General features: G+C 45.7%; 1 pseudogene; it reads right to left on the bottom strand.

The window, feature by feature from the left end:
- Positions 1-468: 468 nt before the first annotated feature.
- Positions 469-2279, bottom strand: LOC149574665 (18S ribosomal RNA; annotated as a pseudogene).
- Between the last annotated feature and the right edge of the window lie 21312 nt (positions 2280-23591).

Raw genomic sequence — 23591 nt, 5'->3', positions numbered from 1 at the left:
CGAAAATCATGCGAGTGCACCCATCCTAGACACAGAATGCTCCAAGTGACGAGTCAACAGACCTGGGCAAGCCAATGGGGGTGTTGTGATAGTCTCGACTTGCTGCTGTCGAAATGATAGATACCTGGCACAGCGCCACGCACATGATCGAACCATGAAATCTCAATGGGGGACGAGGCCCGGACCCCCTCATAACTGCAACTGAGCAGAGACCTCTCACTCCGACGTGGACATCATTCAAAGGCATCGATCCTAATCCAGATTGCATCCGAGTCTCTTCTTTTCCCCTAGGGGAATCCACGCTTTCGATCACGGAATTTGATGTGACCCTCGACCTTGATAGCACTGGACTCATAGCTTGGCCGTCTAGCACATTGCAGCAGGGCCAAGTGTCTGCACGTCACCAAGATTTTTGTGGTGGGGAGGAGGCTAGGTTCATCCCCTACATGATTCAATGTCTTGAACTGACAATGATCCTACCGTAGGTTCACCTACGGTAACCTTGTTATGACTTCTCCTTCCTCTAAATTATAAGTTTCAATGAACTTCTTGAGACATCGCTAATAGGAACCGCCATCGTTTCCGTGATCCGAACACTTCACCAAATCTTTCAATCGGTAGGAGTGATGAGTGGTGTGTACAAAGGGAAGGGACATAGTCAACGCGAGCTGATGACTCACGCTTACTAGGAATTCCTCATTGAAGATCAATAATTGCAATGGTCTATCCCCATCATGATGCAATTTGGCAAGATTTCTCAAACCTTTCAGGCTAGGGAGAGAAACTCGTTGGTTGCATCAGTGTAGCGCGCGCGTGGCCCAGAACATCTAAGGGCATCACAGACCTGTTATTGCCTCAAACTTCCATGGCCTAGGAGGCCAGAGTCCCTCTAAGAAGCTGGCCATGAAGGGGAACCTCCGCGTATCTAGTTAGTAGGCTGAGGTCTTGTTCGTTAATGAAATTAACCAGACAAATCACTCCACCAATTAAGAACAGCCATGCACCACCACCCATAGAATCAACAAAGAGCTCTCAATCTGTCAATCCTTACTATGTCTGGACCTGGTAATTTTCCTCGTGTTGAGTCAAATTAAGCCACATGCTCCACTCCTGGTGGTGCCCTTCCATCAATTCCTTTAAGTTTTAGCCTTGCAACCATACTCCCCCCAGAACCAAAACACTCTAATTTCTCAAAAGGTGCTGGCAGAGTCCTTAGAGCAACATCCACCGATCCCTGGTCGACATCGCTTATGGTTGAGACTAGGATGGTATTTGATTGTCTTTGAGCCCCCAACTTTCATTCTTGATTAATGAAAACATCCTTGGCAAATGCTTTTGCATTGGTTCATCTTCCATAAATCCAAGAATTTCACCTCTGACAATGAAATACGAATGCCCTCGACAGTCCCTATTAATCATTACTTTGGTCCTGAAGGCCAACAAAATAGGACTAGACTCCTATCGCGTTATTCCGTGCTAATGTATTCAGAGCATAGGCTTGCTTTGAGCACTCTAATTTTTTCAAAGTAATAGCATCGGAACCCTGACCCAGCCAATTAAGGCCATGAAGGCTCCACCAGCAGAAGGGACATGAGGGCCAGTGCACACCCAGAAGTTAGATCGACCGTGATGACCCAAGGTACAACTATGAGCTTTTTAACTACAACAACTTAAATATACGCTATTGGAGCTAGAATTACTGCAGCTTTTGGCACCAGACTTGCCCTCCAATGGATCCTTGTTAAGGGATTTAGATTTTACTCATTCCAATTACCAGACTCGATGAGCCTAGTATTGTTATTTATTGTCACTACCTCCCCCTGTCAGGATTGGGTAATTTGCACACCTGCTGCATTCCTTTGATGTGGTAGCCTTTTCTCAAGCTCCCTCTTCGAAATTGAACCCTAATTCTTCGTCACCCATCACCACCATGGTAGGCCTCTATCCTACCATCAAAAGTTAATATTGCAGAAATTTGAATGAAGCATTGCTAGCACAAAGGCCGTGCGATCCGTCGAGTTATCATGAATCACCGAAATAGCGGGTGAGCCTGTGCTGGCCTTTTATCTAATAAATGCATCCCTTCCGAGAGTCAGGATTTGGTGCACATATTAGCTCTAGAATTACTACAGTTATCCGAGTAGCAAAGTACCATCAAAGAAACTATAACTGATTTAATGAGCCATCCGCAGTTTCACAGTCTAAAATAGTTCATACTTAGACATGCATTGCTTAATCTTTGAGACAAGCATATGACTACTGGCAGGATCAACCAGGTAGCTTCTAACAATGAGGGGACCCCCAAGATGTGCTACATCCAAGGGATGCCCGCCGCGATGGGAAACCAAAATTTGCATTCGCTCCATCATGCATCTGAACACAATCCACCGCACAAGCAACAAGAATGACGTTCACAACACATGCAGGACTCACAATGCTCAAAGATTTCACACAAGAGGAAAGTGTCCCATCATCGACCAAAGAGGGCTGAATAGGGAGCCTCAGTTCATAGGCACCTGGGAAGAACGTCCTGTACGGAACCCTTTACCCTCAAACTCACTGTCGCCACTACTCGAAAAGAAGCCTTGATCTGTACAAGATGCACCGCGGACGTAGCCACCTCAATTGTATGGCAACTCAAAGACATCCATTTCCCAGGAATATGCCTCCTACACACCTGTTGAGGTGCACCCGCAAAGACAAAATCCTTCTCGATCACAACAAACATTTTCCCATGACAAAGAGCTGGTTGCCGAAGTGCCAACAGAGACCACCGTACCAATGGAGACCACGTGATCTGCCAGCGTAGGTACAAAAAAGTTCCTACAGGTGAACACTCACACTAGCGTTGTTAGAAAAGCTTCAATCTCATGCACATGTACATACCGAAGAACTGCACCACGAGGGAACCACCCGCGAGCACCCACATCTCAACAAAAACCATTCGTGTGATTTCTTCCCCTAGATAGACACGTTGGGCCTGCACTTGTCAAAGCATTGCAAAGATGAGCGCTCTGGTTCACAGGAGCCTGAGAAGAACATCTCGTACGAAACTCGTTCCCTCAAAATACTCGAATCACAAATGCTTGTAGCAGAGTCATAATGCAAAGATGTACACCACACTCACGATCGAGTAAGGACACTCAGAGACATCCATTTCCCAGGCATATGCCCCCTACATGCTTTTTGGTGCATCCCATACAAATGACCATACTTGAGCAAGCCCTCCCAAAATTTTGCATCTAAAGAGAGATGAAATGCCTTGGGCTTTTTGTCCACACAATGTGAACACCAAATGCTCTCTTTAGGGGGAAGCTGAAGAAGAGTATCTCCCATAGAACCCATGAGCCACAGCCATTCAGATCGCATGGGCAGGACAGGGCATGGAGAGTTTCTGCATCCAAACAAAAATTATCGGTAATACTCTACACTTCTATTGGCCCAGACCACAAAAGCTGTGACGACAGTGCCATGCACTTCTGTAGGATGAGACAGTGAAGAGGCGAGCATGCACTGAGAATGCACTAGAAAATAAATTATGCGGCAACCAAACCTTTCGCCGGCCCCCCTCTCAATCCCAAGGCTCTACCAATCGAAAAAAATTAGGGTGGAGACTGGACCCTTGATGAAATTAGGGACATCGAGCAATGCACCCGTGCATCCATCTCTTTCCTTCTTACTGTCTAGACAGGATAAAAATGCAATGATAGAATGTGCCAAGAGACAGAGCCCTTGGCTAAATAATACAACTCCATACACTCAGCAACAAGCGCATCTTAGAATTGAACACCAAATGTGCAGTGTGTTGCAAGCCGTACAAACACCTACATATGGGGTATCCAACAAAACAAAGTGACAAGTACTTCCCACCAGCTCCGCCATTGCGATTACCAAATGGGATATACTCATCGCCACAGATTCTAATGACCATCATTACCTTCTCAGAATAGATACAAGCACATCGAGCTTCATCCGATCAGCTGGATGAATTTCACCTTGAAGGGGCCCAATCCAAAAGTTTCGGAGGTCATCTCCTAGAACTGTCAAGAACAAGGCCTATCTTACATGCAAACTCTACTACTGTGCAAACATAGGTTGCAATTAAAGAGAAATTGTGAGGCCATCACAATGGCCTGAGGCCAATGCTCTGACTAAGTCAATTTTCTCTTGCAATCACCATGATGTCATTCACAGAGAGATCTTCCCATTTACTTGTGACAAAGCACAATCCAAGTGCTAGATGCGAGCTAACCCTTGAAAGACCACTTTCCAAGACATCCCAATGACACATTGGAATGACAATCGCTATGGAACCATTCCCAATGTTGTGCCGATCGAGTTGCATAGAGGCGACCTTAGGGAGCTCCTGCGTAGAAATTTAGATGTGCTTTCGTACCCATCTCTCACAAAAACCAATGTTAGCTATGAACAAATTTAGAATCTAGGGCTCGTATCCATCGATATCGTCAGCACTGGGTCTATATTCAAAGGCCACAGAGAGGTTCCAATAAGAGAAGCTCCCCTGCTCACTTGCACAAACATCCAAAATGCTAGACACAAGCTCTCGCCCTTAGCATTGCTCTCAAGATTACCGCAATGACACATTGGAATGACAACCACTATAGAACAACTCTTGAATTTGTGCCGATGGAGTGAGAAAGAAGAGAAACTTTGGGGAGCCGCGCATAGCAAATAGGCTGCTACTTCATTCCTCTCTTATATATAGATCCGATGTTGTTGATTTCATTTGGAATTCGAGGCTGCATTCATCCTTGCTCACACAAGCAATGGCTCTTCTCATCGAATCGCCACGGGGAGATTCTGATAACAAAGGCTCCCTTGTCACTCGTGATGCGCAGCCCAACTGCTAAGCAATGGCTCGCCCTTCAGATCGCTGCCCAGGCAACCACCACAATGGCACCATTGGAACAACAACCGCTGCTGAACCATTTCGAAAATTTTGGGCCAAAGAAGTTGTTGCAAAGAGAATGACTCTGGGGAGAGAGTCCTCGCATAGCAAAATTGGGATGGCTTCACGGCCCTTCCAATAGAAATGGTGCTGGTGCAAATATTTGAAATTTGAATCACGTGTCTTTCTCGAACACCAGCAGTGATTCTATTGGGGAGGGTCACCGATAACTTTTGTTATAAAAGCTCCCATTGTAGCCGTGATGGGCACACAAAAATTTTCTAGAGTGCCAAACACCCACCTCATGGCTAGACAAGGGCTCACCATTAGACCAACATGGAAATTGCTGAACAGATGCACTATAGACTGGCAACCACTACCAAGTCTCTTCCGTAATTGCGTCAATTGAGTGATCAAAGAAGGTGATCTAAGGGACAGTCCAAGGGTAGGCATTTTTTGGGGGATTCGCGCCGATAGAAATAATTTATGCAATACCCGAGCAACACTGGACAGAGGTGCTAGACGATGGCTCCCATTTTAGATCAAGTTTTAAAATCACCGAGTAGATGCGGTGAGGGCTGGCAACCACTGCGAAAATCTTTTTCTAAAATTGCGCCAGCTGAGTGACAAGAAAACATGATCTAAGGGAGCGTAAAGGAATAGCACCTCGAGGGTGGGCTTCATGCCCCTCTAATTGATTCAATGTAGGCGTCCACCATTTAAAAATTTCACGTATCCATCCGCTCTGACACCAATGTTGAATCAATGAGAGGGGCATAGGAGAGGCTCGTGACAACAACCTCTCCTATAGAAGCTATTAGTGTGAGGCTTGCTCTGCATTAGAAATTAGCAAGCACACCGAGAACTGCCTTAAAAATCCAAATCGTTGAAAATTTTGACCAAATAGCCATCCACGACCCAATTTTTTATGAGGTTGGTAGAGGAGCAAAAGATTGTCATTGGTTAGGAGATGTGAATTCGTGGAGCCAACGGATTGAAAGATACAACTCCATACACTCAGCAACAGGCGCATCTTAGAATCAAACACCAAATGTGCAGTGTGTTGCAAGCTGTGCAGACACCTACTTATGGGGTATCCAACAAAACAAAGCAAAAAGTACTTCTCACCAGCTCCGCCATTGTGATTACAGAATGGGATATACTCACTGCCACAGATTTTAATGACCATCATTACCGTCTCAGAATAGATACAAGCACATCGAGCTTCATCCAATCAACTGGATGAATTTCACCTTGAAGGTGCCCAATCCAAAAGTTTTAGAGGTCATCTCTTGGAACTATCAAGAACAAGGCCTATCTTACATGCAAACTCTGCTATTGCACAAACATAGGTTGCATTTAAAGAGAAATTGCAAGGCCATCATAATGGCCCAAGGCCAATGCTCTGACTAAGTCAATTTTCTCTTGCAATCACCATGCTGCCATTCACAGAGAGATCTCCCCATTCACTTGTGATGTGACACACAATCCAAGTGCTAGATGCGAGCTCACCCTTGAAAGACCACTTTCCAAGACATCACACTAAGATCTAAAGGAGAGCCGAGGAAAAGCACTAAGATCGCTTCATGCCCCTTTCATTGATTCAACATCAGCATACACCGTTTGAAAACCCAACAATCCAATCTGCCTAGACACCAATGTTGAATCAATGAAAGGGACATGGGAGAGGCTTGCGGCAACTACCTCTCCTATATAAGCTATTAGTGTGAGGCTCCTTCTGCATTAGAAATCTGTGATAGCATAGAAAACTCCCTTAAAAATCCAATTCAATGAAAAATGTGACCAAACAGCCATCCACGACACCATTTTTTGAGCTCAGCCAGATCGGGTCAGCCAGCATGGCTCGCCCAAAATGGCTCGGCTAGCATGGCTCACCCAGATTGGGTCAGCTAGAATGGCTCACCTAGAATGGCTCGGCCAGCATGGCTCACTCAGAACAGCTTGGCCAGCATGGCTTGCCTAGATAGGGTCAGCCAGAATGGGTCACCCAGAATGACTCGCCTAGATTGGCTCAGCCAAAATGGCTCAACCAGCATGGCTCACCCAGATCGGCTCGGCCAGAATGGCTCACCCAAATCAGCTCGGCCAGCATGGCTCGCCCAAATCAGCTCGGCCAAAATGGCTTGGCTAGCATGGCTCACCCAGATCAGCTCGACCAACATGGTTCGGCCAAAATGGCTCAGCTAGCATGGCTCGCCCTGATTGGGTCGGCCAGAATGGCTCGACCAGCATGGCTTGCCCAGATCGAGTCGGCCAGAATGGCTCGCCCAGATCGGCTCGGCCAGATCAGCTTGGCCAGCATGGCTCGGCCAGATTGGGTCAGCTAGGCTGGCTCGCCCACGCTTTTTTCAAGCACACTACCTCCCCTATATAAGCTATTAGTGCAAGGCTTACTCTACATCAAAAATGTACATTCAGTGGACAAGTACCTTAAAACCCAATTCAATGAAAAATGTGATTGAATATCCATCCACGACCCCATTTTTGATGAGGTTGTCAACGGAGACAAAGATTGGCATTGGTTAGGCGATTTAATTACATCAGTTAGGGGGGTAAATTGAATAATTTTTGGAGACCGACCAGAATTGCTAGACGACCATTTTATATCGGAAGCTACCCGATTTGAGAATTATGACTTAAGTAGAATGGCTTAGGTACCCGTTTTATATCGCAAGTTACCCAAAATTGAAAATTATGGCTCAGCTTGAATTTTGTATCGTAGGCAACCCAATTCAAAAATTATGGCTCAGCTAGAACGGCTCAACTTCCATTTTATATCTAAGGCTACCTGATTTGAAAATTATGACTCGACTTTATTTCGAGCACACTCCCTCTCCTATATAAGATATTAGTGCAAGGCTTGCTCTGCATTTGAGAATATGCATTCACGAAGACAAGTGCCTTAAAAAAATCAATTCATTGAAAAATGTAACCGAATAGCCATCCACTATGATTTTCCCTTCTAGCTAGAGACATCACTTTAGCTAGTGATTAGACTATCAGAGACCCTTGTAGGCTAATAAGATTGGATAGAGGGTCACCTTGGTGTGGAGATCCTCCAAGGACCAGAGCAGAGTACTCCTCTGGGTTGCAAGAGTTTTTTTATGATGAGTTTTCCTTTGAGTTTGGCTTGGTCAGGCTATTTTTAGCAGTTTTGGAGTTATAAAGATAGACCCCTGCTATTTTTAGAAAAGGGGTATGGTCATATGCAGTTCTATCATGTTAGTTCCCAGTCCAAACGACATTCAAAAATGTTGAGTAATAATGGAGATATTAATGTTTATTTAGTTAAAATAAACATTATTGGTTTTGAGCCTATATTGTTAAGTTATAATATATAACTTAAGTGAGGGTCATGATATCATAAAAGGGGCCATCGTTTCAATTAATTGTGGGTCCAAGCTTATGGAAAAATTAAAAGGGGTTTTCTAAGTTTTAATGTAATAACATTTTTTATGTTATTATTATATCTTTTATCCCACATTGAGCATGGAGACTCATTCTGGAGTTGAGGAGTCCTTATAAACAAACCTTGTCTTCCTTCAAGAGGAGGTTATGAGAATTGCTTAAAAACTTTGCCTTGTGAAATTTCTTGAAGTTGTGGCAACAAGGGTTTCTACAAGTTTGAGAAGAATTTAGACTATGGAGGACGTAGTATCTTCAGAGTTGATGCAATTTGAGGGTGTGAAATATCACTTGAATTTTGCCTGTGAGTTGACTTAATTCTGGAGTCAATATTGTGTTTAGTAGGAAAGAATTGGATGAATCTGTTACAGGTTGGAAGGGGTTATAATAGTAGCTATAGTGCTATGAATAGTATAGCGCTATAGTGAATTAAAAATCAGAGATTTAATATTGTGGTTTTTGATAGGCGCTGCCCAAGGAGGAAGCAACCAGAAGCGTGGTTGCGTATCGGAGACAAAAATCAGGTTTTTTTCAACTATTAATGATGATGTTTTTAATGTATGCTTCCAGCAAAAAGTATTGTACAAACATTAGGAGCCATCTGAATAAATGAATTTGATTAGCATTATAATCAGATTTGAGTTATAATTTGAGGTAGATTACTTTTTCAATATTTGTATTTTTTTTTCATCAACTCAAAAACCCAAAAATAGCTTAAAACATTCAAAAAAAAACCAAAACAATTATTACACCCAGGGAAACAAACAGTGATCAATGTAGAGCCTATTTGGGGTTCTTACATCCACAACCCCATTTTTGCTGAATTTGGTAACAGAGCCAAAAATTTACATCGGGTAGGTGGCGTGATTTCATGAGCCACGGGAGTAAATTGATGGTGATGAAAGATGGTAAGTCAACTGGGTGAGACGACTTGACTCGGTGAGCCGACCTAGTGAGCGGACTTGGTGAGCGAACTTAAAGACTCGACTTGGTGGGTGCACTTGAACTTTTGACTCGTGAACCACCTTGGCGAGCTGACTTGGGGAATCAAGCTAGAAATCTGATATGGTGAGTAGAATTTAAGACGTGACCAGGTAGGGCAACTTGGTAACGCGACATGGTAAGTCAATATGGTGACTTGACTTGGTGAGCATCTACTTAAAGAGTCAACTCATTGAGGCAACTTTCTGGGGTGACTTGGCGAGCCCACATGGTGAGATGCCTTGGTGAGCAAAGCTGGCTAGCCTGGTGGTGAGATGACTTGACCAGCGGACTTGGCTAGCCTAAACGAACTTAAAGAGTTGACTTGGCGAGACTACTTGGTGGGACGACCTGACGGGGTGACTTGATGAACGAACTTAAAGAGTCAACTTGGTGGGCCGACCTAGCGGGGTGACCTGATGAATGAACTTAGAGAGTCAACTTGGCGAGAGTACTTGGTGACTTGGTGGGCTGACCTGGCCAGGTGACTTGATGAACGAACTTAAAGAGTCCACTTGGTGGGGCAACCAAGCGGCGTGACTTGATGAATGAACCTAAAGAGTCGACTTGGTGAGAGTACTTGGTGGGCAAACATAGCGGGGTGATTTGATGAATGAACTTAAAGAGTCGACTTGTTGAGAATACTTGGTGGGGAGACTTGATGAATGAACCTAAAGAGTCGACTTGGTGGGCCAACCTAGCAGGGTGACTTGATGAATGAACTTAAAGAGTCGAATTGGTGGGCCAACCTGGCAAGGTGACTTGATTAACAAACTTAAAGAGTCAACTTGGTGAGAGTACTTGGCGGGCCGACCTGGCGGGGTGACTTGATGAACAAACTTAAAGAGTCGACTTGGTGAGAGTACTCAATGGGCTAACCTGGTCATGTGACTTGATGAACAAACTTAAAGAGTCGACTTGGTGGGCCAACTTGGACGGGTGACTTGATGAACAAACATAAAGCGTCAACTTGGTGGGTCGAACTAGCGGGGTGACTTGGTGAGAGTACTTGGTGGGCTGACCTAGCAGGGTGACTTGATGAACGAACTTAGAGAGTCAACTTTGTGAGAGTACTCAGTGGGTCAAATTGGCAGGGTGACTTGATGAAAAAACTTAAAGAGTCGACTTGGTGAGAGAACTTGGTGGGCCGAGCTAGTGGGGTGAATTGATGAACGAACCTAAAGAGTCAACTTTGTGAGAGTACTTGGTGGGCCAACCTAGCAGGGTGACTTGATGACCGAACTTAAAGGGTCGACTTGGTGAGAGTACTTGGTGGGCCGACCTAGCAGAATGACTTGATGAACGAACTTAAAGAGTCGACTTGGTGAGAGTACTTGGTGGGGTGACTCGATGAACAAACCTGAAGAGCTGACTTGGTGAGAGTACTTGGTGGGCCGACCTAGCGGGGTGACTTGATGAACAAACTTAAAGAGTCCAATATGTGAGAGTACTTGGCAAGGTGAACTGATGAATGGACTTAAAGAGTGAACTTGGTGGGCCGACCTGGTGGGGTAACTCGATGAAGGGACATAAATAGTTGACTTGGTGAGAGTACTTGTTCTGGTGACTTGATGAACAGACTTAAACAGTCGGCTTGGTGGGGTGACTTGATGAAAGGACTTAAAGAGTCAACTTGGTGAGAGTACTTGGTGGGGTGACTTGATGAACACACTCGAAGAATTGACTTGGTTAGAGTACTTGGTGGGGTGACTTGATGAACAAAATCAAAGAGTCAACTTGGTGAGAGTACTTGGTGGCTCGACTTGATGAGCAGACTTAAAGAGTTGACTTGGTGAGAGTACTTGGCGGGGTCAACTGATGAACGGACTTAAAGAGTTGACTTGGTGGGAGTACTTGGTTGGACGACCTGGTGGGGTGACTTGATGAATGGACTTAAAGAGTCGACTTGGTTAGAGTACTTTTTTTGGTGACTTTAAGAGTCGACTTGGTGGGGTGACTTGATGAAAGGACTCAAAGAGTCGACTTGGTGGGAGTACTTGGTGGGCCAATCTAGTGGGGTGACTTAATGAATAGACTTATAGAGTGGACTTGGTGAGAGTACTTGTTCTAGTGGCTTGATGAACGAACTTAAAGAGTCATCTTGGTGGGGTGACTTGATGAAAGGACTTAAAGAGTCGACTTGGTGGGGCGACTTGATAAGAAAACTTAAAGGGTCAACTTTGCAGGGTGACTTGATGAATGGACCTAAAGAGTTGACTTGGTGAGAGTACTTGGTTGGGTGACTTGATGAACAGACTTAGAGAGTCGACTTGGTGGGCCGACCTAGCTGGGTGAATTTGTGAAAGGACTTAAAGAGTCAACTTGGTGAGAGTACTTGGTGCGGTGACTTGATGAACAAACTTCAAGGGTCAACTTGGCAGGGTGACTTGACGAACGGTCCTAAAGAGTTGCCTTGGTGAGAGTACTTGGTGGCGTGACTTGATGAGCATACTTAAAGAGTCAAATTGGTGAGAGTACTTGGTAGGGTGACTTGATGAACAGAGTTAAAGAGTCGACTTGGTGAGAGTACTTGGTTGGGTGACTTGATGAATGCACTTGAAGAATCGACTTGGTTAGAGTACTTGGTGGGGTGACTTGATGAAAAAACTTAAAGAGTCAACTTGGTGGGCCGACCTGGCGGGGTGACTTGATGAACAAACTTAGAGAGTCGACTTGGCGAGAGTCTTTGGTGACTTGGTGGGCTGACCTGGCCAGGTGACTTGATGAACAAACTTAAGGAGTCCACTTGGTGGGCCAACCTAGCGGGGTGACTTGATAAATGAACCTAAAGAGTCGACTTGGTGAGACTACTTGGTGGGCTGACCTGGCAGGGTGACTTGATGAAAGGACTTAAAGAGTTGACTTGGTGAGAGTACTTGGTGGGGTTACTTTATGGATGCACTTGAAGAATCAACTTGGTTAGAGTACTTGGTGGGGTGACTTGATGAACGGACTCAAAGAGTCGACTTGGTGAGAGTACTTGGTGGCTTGACTTGATGAGTAGACTTAAAGAGTCAACTTGGTGAGAGTACTTGGTAGGGTGAACTAATGAACGGACTTAAAGAGTCAACTTGGTGGGAGTACTTGGTGGGGTGACATTATGAACAGAATTAGAGAGTCAGCTTGGTTGGCCGACCTGGTTGGGTGACTTCATGAATGGACTTAAAGAGTCGACTTGGTGAGAGTCCTTGGTGGGGTGACTTGATGAACAAACTTCAAGGGTCGACTTGGCCAGGTGACTTGATGAACGGTCCTAAAGAGTTGACCTGGTGAGTGTACTTGGTTGGGTGACTTGATGAACAAACTTAAAGAGTCAAATTGGTGAGAGTGCTTGGTGGGGTGACTTAATTAACACACTTGAAGGGTCAACTTGGTGGGGTGACTTGATGAATGAACCTAAAGAGTTGACCTGGTGAGAGTACTTGGTGGGGTGACCTGATGAACAGAGTAGAAGAGTCGACTTGGTTAGAGTACTTGGTCGGGTGACTTGATGAACGCAATTGAAGAATCAACTTGGTTAGAGTACTTCGTGGGGTGACTTGATGAACGAACTTAAAGAGTGGACTTGGTGGGCCAACCTGGCAGGGTGACTTGATGAACGAACTTAGAGAGTTGACATGGCGAGAGTACTTGGTGACTTGGTGGGTCGACCTGGCCGGGTGACTTGATGAACAAACTTAAAGAGTCCACTTGGTGGGCCGACCTGGCAGGGTGACTTGATGAATGAACCTAAAGCGTCAACTTGGTGAGAGTACTTGGTGGGCAGACATAGTAGGGTGATTTGATGAATGAACTTAAAGAGTTTACTTGGTGAGAGTACTTGGTGGGGTGACTTGACAAACGAACCTAAAGAGTCAACTTGGTGGACCGACTTGGCAGGGTGACTTGATGAAAGAACTTAAAGAGTTGACTTGGTGGACTAACCTGGTAGGGTGACTTGATGAACAAACTTAAAGAGTCGTCTTGGTGAGAGTACCTGGTGGACCGACCTAGTGGGGTGACTTGATGAACAAACTTAAAGAGTCAACTTGGTGAGAGTACTCAGTGGGCTAACCTGGTCACGTGACTTGATAAACGAACTTAAAGAGTTGACTTGGTGGGCCGACTCGGCTGGGTGATTTGATGAACAAACATAAAGTGTCGACTTGGTGGGTAGAACTAGCGGGGGGACTTGGTGAGAGTACTTGGTGGGCTGACCTAGCAGGATGACTTGATGAAAGAACCTAAAGAGTCGACTTTGTGAGATAACTTGGTGGGCCGACCTGGCGGGGTGACTTGATGACTGAAGTTAAAGGGTCGACTTGGTGAGATTACTTGGTGGGCCGAACTGGTGGAGCGACTTGATGAATGAACTTAAAGAGTCAACTTGGTGAGAGTACTTGGTGGGGTGACTTGATGAAAAAACCTAAAGAGTCAACTTGGTCAGAGTACTTGGTGGGCTGACCTGGCGGGGTGACTTGATGTAAAAACTTAAAGAGTCAAGATGGTGAGAGTACTTGGCAGGGTGAACTGATGAACGGACTTAAAGAGTCAACTTGGTGGGCTGACCTAGTGGGGAGACTTGATGAAGGGACATAAAGAGTCAACTTGGTGAGAGTACTTGTTCTGGTGACTTGATGAACGAACTTAAATAGTCGGCTTGGTTGGGTGACTTAATGAAAGGACTTAAAGAGTCGACTTGGTGAGAGTACTTGATGGGGTGACTTGATGAACACACTTGAAGAATCAACTTGGTTAGAGTACTTGGTGGGGTGACTTGATGAACAGACTCAAAGAGTCGACTTGGTGAGAGTACTTGGTGGCTCGACTTGATGAGCAGACTTAAAGTGTCAACTTGGTGAGAGTACTTGGTAGGGTGAACTGATGAATAGACTTAAAGAGTCGACTTGGTGGGAGTACTTGGTGGGCCGACTTGGTGGGGTGACTTGATGAATGAACTTAAAGAGTCGACTTGGTTAGAGTACTTGTTCTGGTGACTTGAAGAGTCAACTTGGTGGGGTGACTTGATGAAAGGAATCAAAGAGTCGACTTGGTGATAGTACTTGGTGGGGCGACTTGATGAACGGACTTAAAGGGTCAACTTCGCGGGGTGACTTGATGAACGGACCTAAAGAGTTGACTTGGTGAGAGTACTTGGCGGGGTGAACTGATGAACAGACTTAAAGAGTCAACTTGGTGGGATTACTTGGTGGGCTGACCTGGTGGGGTGACTTGATGAATGGACTTATAGAGTGGACTTTGTGAGAGTACTTGTTCTGGTGACTTGATGAATGGACTTAAAGAGTCGGCTTGGTGTGGTGACTCGATGAAAGGACTTAAAGAGTCGATTTGGTGGGGCAACTTGATGAGGGAGCTTAAAGGGTCAACTTTGCGGGGTGACTTGATGAACGGACCTAAAGAGTTGACTTGGTGAGAGTACTTGGTGGGGAGACCTAATGAACAAACTTAGAGAGTCGACTTGGTGGGCCGACCTAGTTGGGTGACTTCATGAATAGACTTAAAGAGTCAACTTGGTGAGAGTACTTGGTGGGGTGACTTGATGAATGGACTTCAAGGGTCGACTTGGCAGGGTGACTTGATGAACGGTCCTAAAGAGTTTCCTTGGTGAGAGTACTTGGTGGGGTGACTTGATGAGCAGACTTAGAGTCAAATTGGTGAGAGTACTTGGTGGGGTGACTTGATGAATGCACTTGAAGGGTCGACTTGGTGGGGTGACTTGATGAACAGACGTAAAGAGTTGACGTAGTGAGAGTACTTGGTGGGGTGACTTGATGAACAGAGTTAAAGAGTCGACTTGGTGAGAGTACTTGGTCAGGTGACTTGATGAACACACTTGAAGAATCAACTTGGCTAGAGTACTTGGTGGGGTGACTTGATGAATGAACTTAAAGAGTCGACTTGGTGGGCTAACCTAGCGGGGTGACTTGATGAACGAACTTAGAGAGTCGACTTGGTGAGAGTACTTGGTGGGTCAACCTGGCCGGGTGACTTGATGAACGAACTTAAAGAGTCCACTTGGTGGGCCAACCTGGCAGGGTGACTTGATGAATGACCCTAAAGAGTCAACTTGGTGAGAGTACTTGGTCGGCTTACCTGGCACGATGACTTGATGAAAGGACTTAAAGAGTCGACTTGGTGAGAGTACTTGGTGGGGTGACTTGATGAACGCACTTGAAGAATTGACTTGGTTAGAGTACTTGGTGGGGTGACTTGATGAATGGACTCAAAGAGTTGACTTGGTGACAGTACTTGGTGTCTTGACTTGGTGAGAGTACTTGGCGGGGTGAACTGATGAACCGACTTAAAGAGTTTACTTGGTGGGAGTACTTAGTGGGTCGACCTAGTGGGGTGACTTGATGATAGGACTTAAAGAGTCGAGTTGGTTAGAGTACTTGTTCTGGTGACTTGAAGAGTCGACTTGGTGGGGTGACATGATGAAAGGGCTCGAAGAGTCGACTTGGTTAGAGTACTTGGTGGGACGACTTGATGAACAGACTTAAAGGGTTGACTTGGCGAGGTGACTTGATGAACGGACCTAAAGAGTTGACTTGGTGAGAGTACTTGGCAGGGTGAACTTATGAACGGACTTAAAGAGTCGACTTGGTGGGAGTACTTGGTGGGCCGACCTGGTAGGGTGACTTGATGAATGGACTTATAGAGTGGACTTGGTGAGATTACTTGTTCTGGTGACTTGATGAACGGACTTAAAGAGTCAACTTGGTGGGGTGACTTGATGAAAGGACTTAAAGAGTCAACTTGGTGGGGCAACTTGATGAGCGAACTTAAAGGGTCAACTTTGTAGGGTGACTTGATGAACGGACCTAAAGAGTTGACTTGGTGAGAGTACTTGGTGGGGTGACCTAATGAACAGACTTAGAGAGTCGAATTGGTGGGCTGACCTGGTTGGGTGACTTCGTGAACAAACTTAAAGAGTCGACTTGGTGGGAGTACTTGGTGGGGTGACTTGATGAACAGACTTCAAGGGTCGACTTGGCGGGTTGACTTGATGAACGGTCCTAAAGAGTTGACCTGGTGAGAGTACTTGGTGGGATGACTTGATGAGCCGACTTAGAGAGTCAAATTTGTGAGAGTACTTGGTGGGGTGACTTGATGAATAGAGTTAAAGAGTCAACTTGGTGAGAGTACTTGGTCGGGTGAGTTGATGAACGCACTTGAATAATCAACTTGGTTAGAGTACTTGGTGGGGTGACTTGATGAATGAACTTAAAGAGTCAACTTGGTGGGCCGACCTGGCGGGGTGACTTGATGAACGAACTTTGAGAGTTGACTTGGCGAGAGTACTTGGTGGCTTGGAGGGCCGACCTGGCCAGGTGACTTGATGAATGAACTTAAAGAGTTCACTTGGTGGGCTGACCTGGCAGGGTGACTTGATGAATGAACCTAAAGAGTCGACATGGTGAGAGTAGTTAGTGGGCAGACATAGCGGGGTGATTTGATGAACGATGTTAAAGAGTCAACTTGGTGAGAGTACTTGGTGGGGTGACTTCATGAACAAACCTAAAGAGTCGACTTGGTGGGCCGACCTGGCAGTGTGACTTGATGAACAAACTTAAAGAGTCGACTTGGTGGGCCGACCTGGCATGGTGACTTGATAAACAAACTTAAAGAGTCGACTTGGTGAGAGTACTTGGTGGGCCGACCTAGCGAGGTGACTTGATGAACAAACTTAAAGAGTAGACTTGGTGAGAATACTCGTCGGGCTGACCTGGTCACGTGACTTGATGAACGAACTTAAAGAGTTGATTCGGTGGGCCAACTTGGTAGACTGACTTGATAAACGAACTTAAAGAGTCAACTTGGTGGGTCGAACTAGCGGGGTGACTTGGTGAGAGTACTTGGTGGGCTGACCTAGCAGGGTGACTTCATTAACGAACTTAGAGAGTCAACTTTGTGAGAGTACTCAGTGGGTCGAATTCGCGAGGTGACTTGATGAAAAATATTAAAGAGTCGACTTGGTGAGAGAACTTGGTGGGCCGAGCTGGCGGGGTGAATTGATGAACAAACCTAAAGAGTCAACTTTGTGAGAGTACTTGGTGGGCTGACTTGGCGAGGTTTCTTGATGACCGAACTTGAACGGTCGACTTGGTGAGAGTACTTGGTGGGCCGACCTGGCAGAGCAACTTGATGAATGAACTTAAAGAGTCAACTTTTTGAGAGTACTCTGTGGGGTGACTTGATGACCAAACCTAAAGAGTCGACTTGGTGAGAGTACTTGGTGGGCCGACCTGGCAGGGTGACTTGATGAACAAACTTAAAGAGTCCAATTGGTGAGAGTACTTGGTAGGTAGAACTGATGAACGGACTTAAAGAGTCAACTTGGTGGGCTGACCTGGTTGGGTGACTTGATGAAGGGACATAAAGAGTCGACTTGGTGAGAGTACTTGTTCTGGTGACTTGATGAATGGACTTAAATAGTAGGCTTGGTGGGGTGACTTGATGAGAGGACTTAAAGAGTCAACTTGGTGAGAGTACTTGGTGGGTTGACTTGATGAACGCACTTGAAGAATCGACTTGGTTAGAGTACTTGGTGGGGTGACTTGATGAACAGACTCAAAGAGTTAACTTGGTGAGAGTACTTGGTGGCTCGACTTGATGAGTAGACTTAAAGAGTCAACTTGGTGAGAGTACTTGGTGGGGTGAACTGATGAATGGAATTAAAGAGTCGACTTGGTGGGAGTACTTGGTGGGCCGACCTGGTGGGGTGACTTGATGAACGGACTTAAAGAGTCGACTTGGTTAGAGTACTTGTTCGTGTGACTTGAAGAGTCGACTTGGTGGGGTAACTTCATGAATGGACTCAAAGAGTCAACTTCGTGAGAGTACTTGGTGGGGCGACTTGATGAACGGACTTAAAGGGTCAACTTGGCGGGGTGACTTGATGAACGGACCTAAAGAGTTGACTTGGTGAGAGTACTTGGCGGGGTGAACTGATGAATGGACTTAAAGAGTCAACTTGGTGGGAGTACTTGGTGGGCCGACCTGGTGGGGTGACTTGATGAATGGACTTATAGAGTGGACTTGGTGAGAGTACTTGTTTTGGTGACTTGATGAACATAATTAAAGAGTCGGCTTGGTGGGGTGACTTGATGAAAGGACTTAAAGAGTCGACTTGGTGGGGTGACTTGATGAACAAACTTAAAGGGTCAACTTTGCGGGGTGACTTGATGAACGGACCTAAAGAGTTGACTTGGTGAGAGTACTTGGTGGGGTGACTGGATGAAAAGACTTAGAGAGTCGACTTGTTGGGCCGACCTAGTTGGGTGACCTCATGAATGGACTTAAAGAGTCAACTTGGTGAGAGTACTTTGTGGGGTGACTTGATGAATGGACTTCAAGGGTCGACTTGGCAGGGTGACTTGATGAACGGTCCCAAAGAGTTGACTTGGTGAGAGTACTTGGTGGGGTGACTTGATGAGCAGACTTAAAGAGTCGACTTGGTGAGAGTACTTGGTGGGCCGACCTGGCGGGGTGACTTGATGAACAAACTTAAAGAGTCGACTTGGTGAGAGTACTCGGTGGGCTAACCTAGTCACATGACTTGATGAACAAACTTAAAGAGTCAACTTGGTGGGCTGAATCAGCCGGGTGACTTGATGAACAAACTTAAAGAGTCGACTTGGTGGGTCGAACTAGCGGGGTGACTTGGTGAGAGTACTTGGTGGACTGACCTGGCAGGGTGACTTGATGAACGAACTTAGAGAGTTGAATTTATGAGAGTACTCAGTCGGTCAAACTAGCAGGGTGACTTGATGAATGAACTTAAAGAGTCCACTTGGTGGGCCGACTTGGTGGGGCGACTTGATGAATGAACCTAGAGAGTCAACTTGGTGAGAGTACTTGGTGGGCAGACATAGCGGGGTGATTTGATGAATGAACTTAAAGAGTCGACTTGGTGAGAGTACTTGGTGGGGTGCCTTGACAAATGAACCTAAAGAGTCGACTTGGTGTGCCGACCTAGCAGGGTGACTTGATGAACAAACTTAAAGAGTCGACTTGGTGGGCGAACCTGGCAAGGTGACTTGATGAACAAACTTAAAGAGTCGACTTGGTGAGAGTACTTCGTGGGCTGACCTGGCAGGGTGACTTGATGAACAAACTTAAAGAGTCAGCTTGGTGAGAGTACTTGGTGGGCTGACCTGGTTAGGTGACTTGATGAACAAACTTAAAGAGTCGACTTGGTGGGCTGAATCGGCTGGGTGACTTGATGAAGGAACTTAAAGAGTTGACTTGGTGGGTCAATCTAGCGAGGTGACTTGGTGAGAGTACTTGGTGGGCTGACCTGGCAGGGTGACTTGATGAACAAACTTAGAGAGTCGACTTTGTGAGAGTACTCGGTGGGTCAAACTGGCGGGGTGACTTGATAAACAAACTTAAAGAGTCAACTTGGTTAGAGAACTTGGTGGGCCGAGCTGGCAGGGTGAATTGATGAACGAACCTAAAGAGTCAACTTTGTGAGAGTACTTGGTGGGCTGGCCTGGCAGGGTGACTTGATGACCAAACTTAAAAAGGGTCAACTTGGTGAGAGTACTTGGTGGGCCGACCTGGCGGAGCGACTTGATGAACGAACTTAAAGAGTCAACTTGGTGAGAGTACTGGGTGGGGTGACTTAATGAACAAACCTAAAGAGTCGACTTGGTGAGAGTACTTGGTGGGCCGACCTGGTGAGGTGACTTAATGAACAAACTTAAATAGTCGACTTGTTGAGAGTACTCGGTGGGCTAACCTGGCGGGGTGACTTGATGAACGAACTTAGAGAGTCGACTTGGTGGGCCGACTTGGCAGAGTGACTTCATGAATGAACATAAAGAGTCCACTTGGTGGGCCGACCTAGCGGGGTGACACTATGAACGAACTTAAAGAGTCGACTTGGTGAGAGTAATTTGTGGGCTGACTTGGCGGGGTGACTTGATGAATGAACTTAAAGAGTTGACTTGGTGGGGTGACTCTATGAACGCACTTGAAGGGTCGTCTTGGTGAGATGACTCTATGAATGGACCTAAAGAGTTGACTTGCTGAGAGTACTTGGTGGGGTGACTTGATGAATAGACTCAAAGAGTCGACTTGGTGAGAGTACTTGGTGGGGTGACTTGATGAGCGCACTTGAAGAATCAACTTGGTTAGAGTACTTGGTGGGGTGACTTGATGAGCGAACTCAAAGAGTCGACTTGCTGAGAGCACTTGGTGGAAAAACTAGGTCACCCGACTGGGTCAACCCATCTCCGTCGCCCCAGCCTCAGGCGACCGAACTGGGTCGCCAGAGTGGGTTGACGAGGGGAAAAAAAATCATGGGAGGCCCTGTATAGTGAAAAGCGCTAAATTTTGGGCATTACAAAAAAAAAAAAAAACAAGTTACACACTTTTGGATCATGCACAGGTTTCAGTTCACATATTGCCGAGCCGACTCGAGGCGTTACGCCTAGCTAGCCAGATTCGAGGTAGGGTAGCTGAAACGATCCAATTTGAGAATTTTCTTTATAAAAAGAGATCATGATAGGGCCCGTAAGGCAAAAAAGAATGAAATTTTGGGAGTTCAAAAAAAATGTTACCCAATTTTGGATCGCACACAGGGCTCGGGTCACGTAGCATCGAGGTGCCTTGGGTGACATGATTCGAGCAAAAAGTCGATGGTGGCATGAGTTGTGAAAAAACATTGGAGGCCATTAAGGCTCGAGGCACTTCAAGTTGAGGTTTCTGAGGTGAGTCAGGTTGAAAACTTTGGGCGTTAACCAAAAAGAAAAAGTTAACCACTTTTGGATCACGTACATGGCTCGGGGCACTTAGAATCAAGTCGAGCACGGTGACATGAGTCGTGCAAAAAATTTGGAGATGACTTAAGTCAGGGCATCCGACTCTATTCGAGCTCAAAACTTTGGGACTTGACAAAAAAAAAAGAAAAAAAAAAAACTTACTCGATTTTGGATCACGTAAGTGACTCGGGCCAATCAGAATCAAGGCGAGTGCGGTTAAGGCTCAAGGCAATTCGAGTCGGTATAGCTGAGTCGATTCAAAAACTTTGGCCATTAGCCAAGAAAAGAGTTAATCACTTTTGGATCACGTACATGACTTGGGGCACATAGAATCAGGTCAAGCACGGTGACATGAGTGGTTCAAAAAAATTGCAGGCGATTAAGGCTCGAGGCGATTTGAGTCAAGATTGCTGACACGATTTGGGTTGAAATCTTTGGGTGTTAACCAAAGAAGGAAGAAGTTAATCGCTTTTGGATCACATACCTGACTTAGGGCACCAAGTTGAGCACAATGACATGAGTCCTGCAAAAAAATTGGAGGCGGTTAAGGCTCGAGGTGATACGAGTCGGGGTTGCCGACATAATTTGGGTTGAAAACTTTGGGCGTTAACCCAAAAAAAAAGTTGACCACCTTTGAATCATGCACATGACTCAGCGCACTTAGAATCATGTCGAGCATGGTGACATGAATTGTGCAAAAAAATTGGAGGCGATTCAAGTCGAGGTAGCCAACTCGATTTGAGTTCAAAACTTTGGGCGTTAACCCAAAAAACAAGTTGACCAATTTTGGATCACGTACATGAGTCGTCTGCCCTCACAAAAATTACAAAACCTGGGGACTTGCCTGGAATTTGCAGTCAGAAGATTTTTCTACCCTCACAAAATTTACAAACCCCACCTGATCGAAATTTGGACCTGGAATATTTTTTTGCCCTCGTGAAATTTAGAAACCCCACCCGCTCAGAATTTGGCACTTGGAAATTACGAAACCCGGCCCGCTCAGAATTTGGACTTGGAAGATTTTTCCACCCTAATAGAAATTGCAAACCCAACCTACCTAAAATTGCACTGATTACGAACCTGACCCACATGGAAATTGCACTTGGAAGACTTTTTCACCCTCGAGGAAACTTTGGCACTCAAGAGATTTTTTCGCACTCGCGGAAACCACAAAACCCCACCCGCCTAGAATTCGGCACTTGGGAGATTTTTTCGCCCTTCTAAAAATTGCAAACCCCACCAGCTCAGAATTTGGGACTTGGGAGGATTTTTTCCCCCTCGTGGAAATTTTACAAAACCCCACTCACCCGAAATTTGGCACTCAGGAGATTTTTTTTGCCCTGGCAGAAATTTCTACAAAACCCCTCCCTCCCACCCAAAATTTGGCACTTAGGAGATTTTTTTGCCCTGGCAGAAATTGCAAACCCCACCCACCCAGAATTTGGCACCTGGGAGATTTTTATGCCCTCGCAAAAATTGCAAACCCCACCTGCCTAAAATTTGGCACTTGGGAGATTTTTACGCCCTCGCAAAAATTGCAAACCCCACCCGGCCAGAATTTTGCAATTGGGAGATATTTTCACCCTCGCAGAAATTTTTACAAAACCCCACCTACCCGAAATGTGGCACACTGGAGATTTTTCCGCCATGGTAGAAATTGCAAACCCCACCCACCGAGAATTTGGCACTTGGGAGATTTCTTCGCCCTCGCAGAAATTTTTACAAAACCCCACCCGTCGGGAATTTGGCACTCGAGAGATTTCTTTGCCCTCACGAAAATTTTCACAAAACCCCACCCACTCAAAATTTGGCACTTGGGAGAGTTTTTTTGCCCTTGCAAAAATTGCAAACCCCACCTACCCAAAATTTGGCACTTGGAAGATTTTCCCGCACTCACACAAATTGCAAACCCCACCCGCCGAGAATTTGGAACCTTAGTGATTGTCACAACCTCGCAAATTGCAAACCCCACCCGCCGGGAATTTGGCATTTGAGTGATTGTTACGACCTCGCAAAGAAACCTTGCAAACCCCACCCACCTGAAATTTGGCACTTGGGAGATTTTCTCGCCCTCGCTATGAACGCTTTGCTGCCACAAGCTAGTTATCCCTGTGGTAACTTTTTTGACACCTCTAGCTTCAAATTTTGAAATTCTAAAGGATCGATAGGCCACGCTTTCACGGTTTGTATTCATACTGAAAATCAAAATCAAATGAGCTTTTACCCTTTTGTTCCACATGAGAGTTCTGTTCTTGTTGAGCTCATCTTAGGACACCTGCATTATCTTTTAACAGATGTGCCGCCCCAGCCAAACTCCCCACCTGACAATGTCTTCCGCTCGGATCGGCGCGCCTAGATGCACCTTAAGGCCAAATACAAGGGCATTTCCCCATCTCCACCTCACGGAATAAGTAAAATAACGTTAAAAGTAGTGGTATTTCACTTGCACCCGAAAGCTCCCACTTATTCTACACCTCTCAAGTCATTTCACAAAGTCAGACTAGAGT

Source organism: Cupressus sempervirens, chromosome 2 (genome assembly GCF_028749045.1).
Source record: "Cupressus sempervirens isolate cs-2001-9-10 chromosome 2, ASM2874904v1, whole genome shotgun sequence".
NCBI lineage: Eukaryota > Viridiplantae > Streptophyta > Pinopsida > Cupressales > Cupressaceae > Cupressus > Cupressus sempervirens.
The sequence above is the reverse complement of the archived record's forward strand: the minus strand, read 5'-3'. Positions and strand labels throughout refer to the sequence as shown.